General features: G+C 31.7%; 2 long non-coding RNA genes across 2 annotated transcripts; both read left to right on the top strand.

Moving 5' to 3' along the window:
• The first annotated feature begins 4,376 nt into the window (after positions 1–4,376).
• On the top strand, positions 4,377–7,916 carry LOC108734181. The gene is made up of 3 exons (XR_001937340.1): positions 4,377–4,712; positions 6,646–6,693; positions 7,000–7,916. It is a non-coding gene; the product is annotated as an uncharacterized LOC108734181 (long non-coding RNA).
• A 13-nt stretch (positions 7,917–7,929) lies between these two features.
• Positions 7,930–9,531, top strand: LOC112905704. Its single transcript, XR_003231957.1, has 3 exons — positions 7,930–8,189; positions 8,569–9,081; positions 9,490–9,531. It is a non-coding gene; the product is annotated as an uncharacterized LOC112905704 (long non-coding RNA).
• The last annotated feature ends 336 nt before the right edge of the window (positions 9,532–9,867 follow it).

The raw sequence follows: 9,867 nt of genomic DNA, 5'->3' as shown, positions 1-9,867 counted from the left end.
TACGTACGTACGTACGTACGTACGTACGTACATACACACATCATCAAAAAAATTGGCTAGCATGCTACTAATATGTTAAAACGTGGAAATATAATGAAAATTCCGATTTCACTTTTCGACCCAATTACAATAACTTCCTAATGGGAAGTTAAAATGGGAAGTTAATTATAACGTTTGTTATAAAAAGTAAATAATGTTAGGTAGGTATAAGGGTTTTTGCGATCAGATTTGAAATTTTATTTTATAGCTATTCAATTCTTAGGACTATCTCTTCAGTTTAGGCTGTTTGCCGAAGGAAAACTGTAGTCTCAGTCTTTTAAACTTTGAATCAATTTTTATGTTTACCGTCGACTTGATATCCCATTGGATATTTACGCCGCAAGCTAGTTCAAAAGCAAGAAAAATAATAATACAAGGAATTGGAAAACCAATCATTTTTTACCCTGCTCGAGGCTTAAACGGTTTGAAAATTTGCATAAAAAACCTTACACGTTCCATGGTACATCGAAGAAATTCAAGAAATGTATCCAGATACATATAATTGGTTTATGGCTTTCCTAAACCTCGTCAAAATTGACCTTTTTCACGTACTTTCGTTTCTTTCTATAAGGAAATGTCGTAGCAAAGAATTACTTACTACAAAAGATTTTCAGAGCATTGCGTTAATGGTTACTAATGGAGCACTTCGGTAAAAAAAATTAGTTTACCAGTCTGGTTATAATACCGGCTTTCAACGTAAAAAAGCTTCCTTTCATAAATCAAGTTACATTAGAATACACCGAATTCTCAGATATACCATTTATCACAATTTGTTAGGTCTTTCTCTTATTTCAGACTAAATTTTGTTCGGGACGATGGCTACACACACACAAATCTTCACGAACGAGTTCCATGAAAAATTAAAGAGTCGCGTAGAAAAAAATACGTTCAACATTTTTGCGGTTTCTTAAAAGATTCTATGTAGTGTTTTCTTCTTTAAACTGAACAACTTCTTTTTGTATAAATATGCATCATCATCATCATAAGGTGGTAAGTTCTAAGACTGGTTGGACACGTACTTCCACTCTTTCCTATCCTGAGCTAATCTTCGCATTTCCCTTAAAACTAGAACATCCCACAACCTTAACTATTTGCGAACAGTCTATCTAACCTAGGCCTACATCTACCCCTCCTAACTACTGTTTCTGCCTCTAATACGTCTCTGACTAGACCTTCGTGCCTGAGAAGGTGTCCTACCTTACTGACTTCCATAGAGTCCTCTGTTCTCCTATTCTTTCTAATACCTCTTCATTTATAACCTTCTCTATCCACGGTATNGTTAATTTTTGAGCATCCTACAATTGTAAATACAATGTTAAAATATTTTGGGATTTATGTACGAGAATTTTGCAGTTGTAATTCCTTAGTTTACATTTTCTAAATTAAATTCAATTTAAATTATGTATTGATGCAAACCCTTAAGGAAAGAGATAATTTTTGAAGACTATCTTGTTTTTTTCTGCTTAGTTTTCGTAAAAAGCGAAAATAATATACGGCGATAGGGAAATTTTACAGATTTACTGACTGAGGCACCACTTGTCTCAACATTTGAGCAATACATATACATAAATTTTATACACTTTGCATTCCTTTGTCGACCCTTTTGTTTGGAATTGGAACCCTTAAACAATAGACAGTACGGGAGTCGTACGTACACTACTAGAACACAATCCATTTCAAAATTATCACGACTAACTTCACCCTACTTGAAATTGCTACAACAAAACAGTTTCCATAATATTTCCGGATAAAGGGTTTCCACAGATGTCATTCTGTATTGTTTCGAGGTGAGTTTGGGTTCTGGGAGAAACAGGAAATTTAACATTACAAAACGAAATAAACATGCAAAAAGGTAATGAAATCAAAATTAATGGTGGTTTCAAGTGAATAGTTTCTATGTATTGCCACAACTTCTGGAAACGCTATTAATTTTAAATATCTTTTGGATTAAAAGTTAGGGGGGTGGAGTATCTGATAGCATATGAAAAAGTATGTGCTTCTATCACAAAATCTGCATTAAATGTGTTCTTCAAAACTGCATATCTTCGGTCCTACTCCAAACGTGGTTATTTGTTGTTTAGATCAATTGATGCAACAAAGAATGCTTTTTTTATCAGACAAATAGTATTGATGAACTGATTTTTACTATAGAAGAAATGATCAATGACTAGGAACACCTTTCTTTATTTCGTTTTATCTATCTAAATTATGGGATTTGTTTTAAGAAAATTTATCTACGTAACATCTGAACTGGTAGCTGCCTTATATGAAGTCGGACTCGAAATCTGAAGGCACCACTTAATTCTGCGTAATTTTTTACATAATCATCCTCTTTTATAGTTTAGTAGGGTAGTTTTAACTAATCGTAATTTAAAGTGCGCTTTTCTATGTCGACACCTTTTTCCTAATTTTAACCATAAATAACTCAGTAGCGGCCTTATATGAAGTCGGACTCGAAATCTGAAGGCACCACTTAATTCTGCGTAATTTTTTACATAATCATCCCCTTTTATAGTTTAGTAGGGTAGTTTTAACTAATCGTAATTTAAAGTGCGCTTTTCTATGTTTACACCGTATTATTATTGTGTATTAGATATTAACTAACTTTTATTAAGAAATCAGTTCGGTGCTTTCGTTTGTAATAGACACTGTGATATATTTAATGACGTNGTAGAGGGTTGTGGCTAAAAATATAACATTTCAACATCTGAATCTAACTACAGTCTTTTTTTATCATTCGATATTGTTTTTAGCTTTCCTCAAATAAATGTTTTATAAATTTACGAACTAAAGAGGTATATTTGCAATCTGCGAACCAGGAAAATACAATCTTTTTTGATAAATTAAACTACTAAAAAATGGACTGTGTTATACCTGGACCAGGTATACCTGGATGCTGTATCTCTATTAAAAAATTGTGAAACGATCTATATGTATGATTTAGTAACCAAATTCAAAATATTTCACCAAGAGACGACGGAAATTACGATCATTACAACATCGTCATCACACTTATTACATTTACGTAGGTTTAATATCTTACTAATGAACACAACCTATTTGTGTCTTAATAAACGACTTTTAACTACGAATAAGAGAGATATAAAACCAGCCTTCAGTATAATCCTGACATAACAGCTACATAAAGTTAAAAAGCATATTCACGATGTAAAATATTAGACGACATTTTTTTGAATACAAGAACCCGCCACATCCATTTATTAATCCGCATCATAAGATATAAAAAACAGAAACAAAAGAAGAAAAGAATAGAGAAATAACGTCGGAGAGCACACTCTTTAACAAATGGCTGAAGAGACACAACAAAAGGAAAATAGCTCTCTCGCAATGACTATAATAAACGTATACTTCCGACTGTTGGGTTGTGGCAAATGATTATGAATTGCACAAAATAGTTTCAAAAACATTAGAGCCGTTTTCCCGTGGAAACGGGAACGCGTTGGTGGCATTCCTAACACTGGACTGCTTCTACCATGATGCATTGTCACCACGTCCGAAAGCCATGGGCCATAACTTAAAACTGTCAGATGACCCTATCGCCACTAGTTACTTTTAACAAACTTTAACTAAGTCGTTTTTTTTTTATAAATAATTAATGTAACATACAATCTGTTTAAATAAATAAAAATTGTAAATTTTAAATAACAGACAAACTTTCCGGCAATACACTTGCTATAATTATATAAACTAATTTAATCATAAGAAAGGACCCGTGAAATTATAAGGAGATAAAGGATGTTTACTAAGTCTTGAGGAATGATATTATATAAAAAAGTACGTAGAATCTCATGGTGTCAACAGTTTTCGAGTGCGACGTCGAATAGGTAATTTCCGGCATTATTCCTACAATAATTGTATGAATGAATTTAATCATAAAAAAGCGCTCGTTAAATTATTAGCAGATTTTAGGTATTTACTCTGTCTCTCATCTCTCTATCACTAGTTTTAATGTTGATAGAAACATGTATTAGTGATTACGCAAATTTTGTTCATATACTCTTTGCTATCTGCGTAAAAGTTAATTAACTAATTATCTAAGTACAAAATTATCATCCTTGCATGGGCTTGGCTGCCTATTATTGTATATTCGTCCTTACTCGTGAAATAATGAAGAGCGCAGGTTCAATATTTACAATACATTTATCAAAATCAATTATATCTATCCGTGTTATTGATAAAGCCCATCGTCAACAGATTTTTCTAGAATTACGGTATACAATTGTATTTGTTTTTGTTACAGCCAATTGTATTTAAAATAAACTAATTAAAAACGTTTTTAAGAATTACAAACATTATGTGGGATCATTTGTATATTATTTATTACTCATCGATCAGATAATGTTTTACCTTTTTATTGCTGTTTGAAGCAATTGGTAATCCGTAATGTGACGTTATATCGAATAGATAATTTTCTTTGTTCATGTCTTCGCGTCAGTATGTCACGGAGTTGTACCTTAGTAACGTTATTTTGTGCGATTCTATCTAAAGATTACGATAAATACCCTTTTATTCTTATAGAAAAGGACATTATTAAGTTAAATGTGCATTACATGTGTAATTATGTATCAGGTGATGTTAATAAAATTGTCAAATGCTTTTATAAAATGCCTGAAATGGATCCAGTAATTTGTGGAAAATTTTCAATATACGAGGTAAGCGTTTATTATAAAAAAAGACTTTTTTCGATCTCGTACTCTTTTGATAACCAAATAATTATTATAATTAAAAAATTTTAATGATACAAATAACAAGGGCTGCAACAGGGGTAGATATATTAAAAGGTTTTTGAAACTCGACAAATGATGTAAATACCTAAGCGTAGTGAAGATATTACATCAAATTTCCTTTATTCTAACGCTGCCAATTAGCAATTGATGACAATTCATAGCTTTAGGTAATTAATTAGGAGCTTTTGAGATAATATTTATATTCCTTCGGGATAGGGCAAGCTGAACTTTTCTTTGTTTAATAAGTACAAATTAACGTATGTGGGAATCGGAATTTACTTGATGAAAATTGATATTAACGAATATTTACGCCGCAAGCTAGTTCAAAAGCAAGAAAAATAATAATACAAGGAATTGGAAAACCAATCATTTTTTACCCTGCTCGAGGCTTAAACGGTTTGAAAATTTGCATAAAAAACCTTACACGTTCCATGGTACATCGAAGAAATTCAAGAAATGTATCCAGATACATATAATTGGTTTATGGCTTTCCTAAACCTCGTCAAAATTGACCTTTTTCACGTACTTTCGTTTCTTTCTATAAGGAAATGTCGTAGCAAAGAATTACTTACTACAAAAGATTTTCAGAGCATTGCGTTAATGGTTACTAATGGAGCACTTCGGTAAAAAAAATTAGTTTACCAGTCTGGTTATAATACCGGCTTTCAACGTAAAAAAGCTTCCTTTCATAAATCAAGTTACATTAGAATACACCGAATTCTCAGATATACCATTTATCACAATTTGTTAGGTCTTTCTCTTATTTCAGACTAAATTTTGTTCGGGACGATGGCTACACACACACAAATCTTCACGAACGAGTTCCATGAAAAATTAAAGAGTCGCGTAGAAAAAAATACGTTCAACATTTTTGCGGTTTTTTAAAAGATTCTATGTAGTGTTTTCTTCTTTAAACTGAACAACTTCTTTTTGTATAAATATGCATCATCATCATCATAAGGTGGTAAGTTCTAAGACTGGTTGGACACGTACTTCCACTCTTTCCTATCCTGAGCTAATCTTCGCATTTCCCTTAAAACTAGAACATCCCACAACCTTAACTATTTGCGAACAGTCTATCTAACCTAGGCCTACATCTACCCCTCCTAACTACTGTTTCTGCCTCTAATACGTCTCTGACTAGACCTTCGTGCCTGAGAAGGTGTCCTACCTTACTGACTTCCATAGAGTCCTCTGTTCTCCTATTCTTTCTAATACCTCTTCATTTATAACCTTCTCTATCCACGGTATCCTCATCATTTGCTGGTAACACCACATTTTGAACACTTCTAACCTTTTCTTTGTTTCGCACCCGTATAGCGCCTTGCTCTAAACATACACCTTTAACAATCTTTTTCGAATTTCTAAGTTAATCGTTCGCGAGCATAGAAGTGACTTCTTTTTATTGAAGGCGACTCGACCCTGCTTTATATCTCTACTACTTCTTCCGTCCTAACTTATCTGACTTCCCAGATATTTAAAATCAGTCACGTCTTCTGATTTTTAGTCTCCTATCTTTATATCCGCTTTTTCCTTACTTTTTTCCCTTGCATACTGGTGTTTTTGTTTTACTTTAAATATGCATACAAATTATACATGAGAAAGCTCCTAAATTAATTACTTGTGTTTGCAGTACCTTTAAGGGTAGAGGGTTGTGGCTAAAAATATAACGGAAAGAGTGGANATATATATATATATTGTGAAAATATACATTTTCGTGTTTTATTTATACAAATATTTATACAGTAAGGACTAAAAAAATTGTGAATGGAATAATTGGACGAACTAAAGATTTACACATACAATTACAAGATTTGTATTATTCATATTGTAACAGATATTTCCTTTCCTTTTGCAGAATAGCTCAAAGTTAAAATGGGTTATGCCGTGTATAAAACGCTGTAATGTAAGTCCATTTTTATTTTGCCTATGAACCAGTTTTTCGTTAAGATTTTACTTTCAGATTTGTCGTGAATATTTTCTTTGAATTTAATTTAAGGGAGTTTTTATATTTGGTCTTTTTGATAAGGTAGAAACTACAACATTATGAATATAAGAAAAATCACTAAATTCGGTGGCTTTTTTGGTGGTCCCGTAAATTTAAATTATAAGAAAATTTATTCTAGGCATTAAGATCTACTCTTTTCGAATGCCAAAACTAATATTAAAATTAATTTTAAAGAAGTTTAAGAAAATTGACTTGTATTTTCAGAAAATCAAGGAAAATTCATCGGTTTTCCAGTTCGACTTGCCGATAAAATCATAAATAATAATAGAACAACACTGCATAAGTTAAAAAGCGTAGTGGTCGACCTCTCCAACAATTAAAAAAGCATGATGGCCGACAACAGCAACAATTGGAAAGCATAATGGCCGACAACCGCAACAATTAAAAAGCATAATGGCCGACTACTGCAACAATTAAAAGCATGATGGCCGACAACCGCAATAATAATGGCTATTAGGATTTTAATCGTATTAATTTTACTTACCTTTTTTCAGATATACATACCTACCTACTTATCCTCACATTGGACAGCTGAACTTTTTTACTAAAAGGAATGTTGTTGAAATTGGGCTGCAGGTCAGGAATTAAATGGTGAGTATATAATTATTGCACACTAAACCTTCTAGGAAAACTTTAATTGCAGGCAATTTTTTTAAAGTAAAAATAAGGTACTTCTAAAATATTATAATGCAATTACATAGTTTCTTAATTTCATTCGTTTAAAGTATAAAAAAATCTCTTTCTTTTCCGTTTGATCGAATTATATTATACCACAGGAATGCGATAAGCCTGCAAGACAACATTATCGTGAATTTATATACGTAGCTATATTTTTATAATAGTTTAGACTATTTTTGTTTTGTCGTTAATCCTGTTCTTTTTATTTAACCGTGCATTTGCGTTGTCAAAGTATGAAATTCGAAGAAATTTAAAATCTTTGTCATAATGTGCAGTTTAAAATCCCTAAATCAGTTGAGTTGGTTGACGATAATAAGTAAAGTTTATTTAGAATTTACGTAGTAAATCTTCAGATTTGATTCCGTATAGATTAAACCTTATAAAACATATTAATTTGCTAAAAATGATCAAATTGTAAACACAGTAAAATACATTATTTTGTGTATTTTNCTTTTCTTGCCTGTTTCTATATAGATTATTATCCCACAAATGAGAAGTTAATTTTGGTGCTACTAAAATAACTGATGCTTTTGACGTCTTCACCTTGCAACATTATGCAGTTAATTTTTGCCGTAACAATGGGAGGCAATGGGAAATTAATTAATTTGGATGCAACCAGAACAACAAACTATCTGCAGTAGTATTCCTCCTAGATTTGTTTAATTTGCTCATCACACTGGTAGACTTTAGAACGTCACTTTCTACAATTAATTAAGGTGAGAATACATGACTTGATCTTACTTATTAATTACTCTTTATTAATCTTTTATGAAATTTCTGTTAACAATTAGCTATTGTCAACAGTATAAATTGAGGTTAATTTGGATTTATATTTTACAGTTTTTCCACAGAAGAAAATGTCAATTATCATTGATCTATGTTGTTTCTTTTTAACCTTTTTCAAATCTATGCATCTTAAATTGACGTCGTGATATTTGACACTTACCTATGTCATGATCTATGGTTGCAATATAAAGTGGCTTAGAAATGACCCTTGTTATTTTATAATTCAACTAATTTTACTTTCTTTTTGATACGTTTTTATTTGTGTTTATTATAATTGCAATTAATATGCTTTTTTGTCCATTTCTGCAGGTTATACAATAAATGAGAGAGAATTAATGTTCAGTTTGGTTATACTGAAACAGCCCATTTCTATTACGTGTTGTCTTTCCTGGATGGATTAAATTTTTGATTTGCTGTTTCCCCTTCGCTTCAGTAGACAACTTTAAAGAACGTTTCAGAAATGGCAGAAGCAGAATTAATGTGGAACAGATCCTTCATTAGTGTACATGTTACTGATTTATACTGATTTGTTCGATTTAAAAATGGTAGTTAATTACTTTTCTTGCCTGTTTCTATATAGATTATTATCCCACAAATGAGAAGTTAATTTTGGTGCTACTAAAATAACTGATGCTTTTGACGTCTTCACCTTGCAACGTTATGCAGTTAATTTTTGCCGTAACAATGGGAGGCAATGGGAAATTAATTAATTTGGATGCAACCAGAACAACAAACTATCTGCAGTAGTATTCCTCCTAGATTTGGTTAATTTGCTCATCACACTGGTAGACTTTAGAACGCCACTTTCTACAATTAATTAAGGTGAGAATACATGACTTGATCTTACTTATTAATTACTCTTTATTAATCTGTTATGATATTTCTGTTAACAATTAGCTATTGTCAACAGTATAAATTGAGGTTATTGTGCATCAATATGACTTGGCAGTTTTTATTTTCCACAGAGTAAATTGATATTTATCATTGATGTATTTATGGAGTTTATCTATCTATGGACTTTCTTTTAACCTTTTTCTGTTGCCCATGTCGTAAATTGACGTGTTATTTGACGTTAATCTATGTCGTGATCTATGGTTGTGATGTAAAATGGCGTAAAGTTGTTGTTTGTTTATTTTTTAATTCAGCTATTTTACTTGCTTTTTGGTGCGTTTTTATTTGTGTTACTTAATTATATGTGTAATTAATATATTTTTTTGTCCATTTCTGCAGGTTATACAATAAATGAGAGAGAATTAATGTTCAGTTTGATTATACTGAAACAACCCATGTCTACATGGGTGTGATCTTTCCTGGATTATATTCTTGATTTGCTGTTTCGTCTTCGCCTTGTAACATCATGCAGTTAATTTTCAACCCATGAGCGAGTGCAGCTGGATATTTATTTGAATTCCACCGAAATAAGAAAATCTTTGCTACAGTATTCTTCCTGGAGTTGGTTTACTTTTTACACCTGTAAACTTTGGAATGTTACGTTCTATAATTAATTAAGGTGAAAATACTTGATATAATTAATTTTAATTGCTCTTTATTAATCTGTTTGCCACCGTATCTGTTTCAGATCGACGTTGGAGAAGACAAAGATGACCC

The sequence above is a fragment of the Agrilus planipennis genome, unplaced genomic scaffold (genome assembly GCF_000699045.2).
Source record: "Agrilus planipennis isolate EAB-ADULT unplaced genomic scaffold, Apla_2.0 scaffold7, whole genome shotgun sequence".
Lineage (NCBI taxonomy): Eukaryota > Metazoa > Arthropoda > Insecta > Coleoptera > Buprestidae > Agrilus > Agrilus planipennis.
This window is presented reverse-complemented; position numbering and strand designations above follow the sequence as displayed.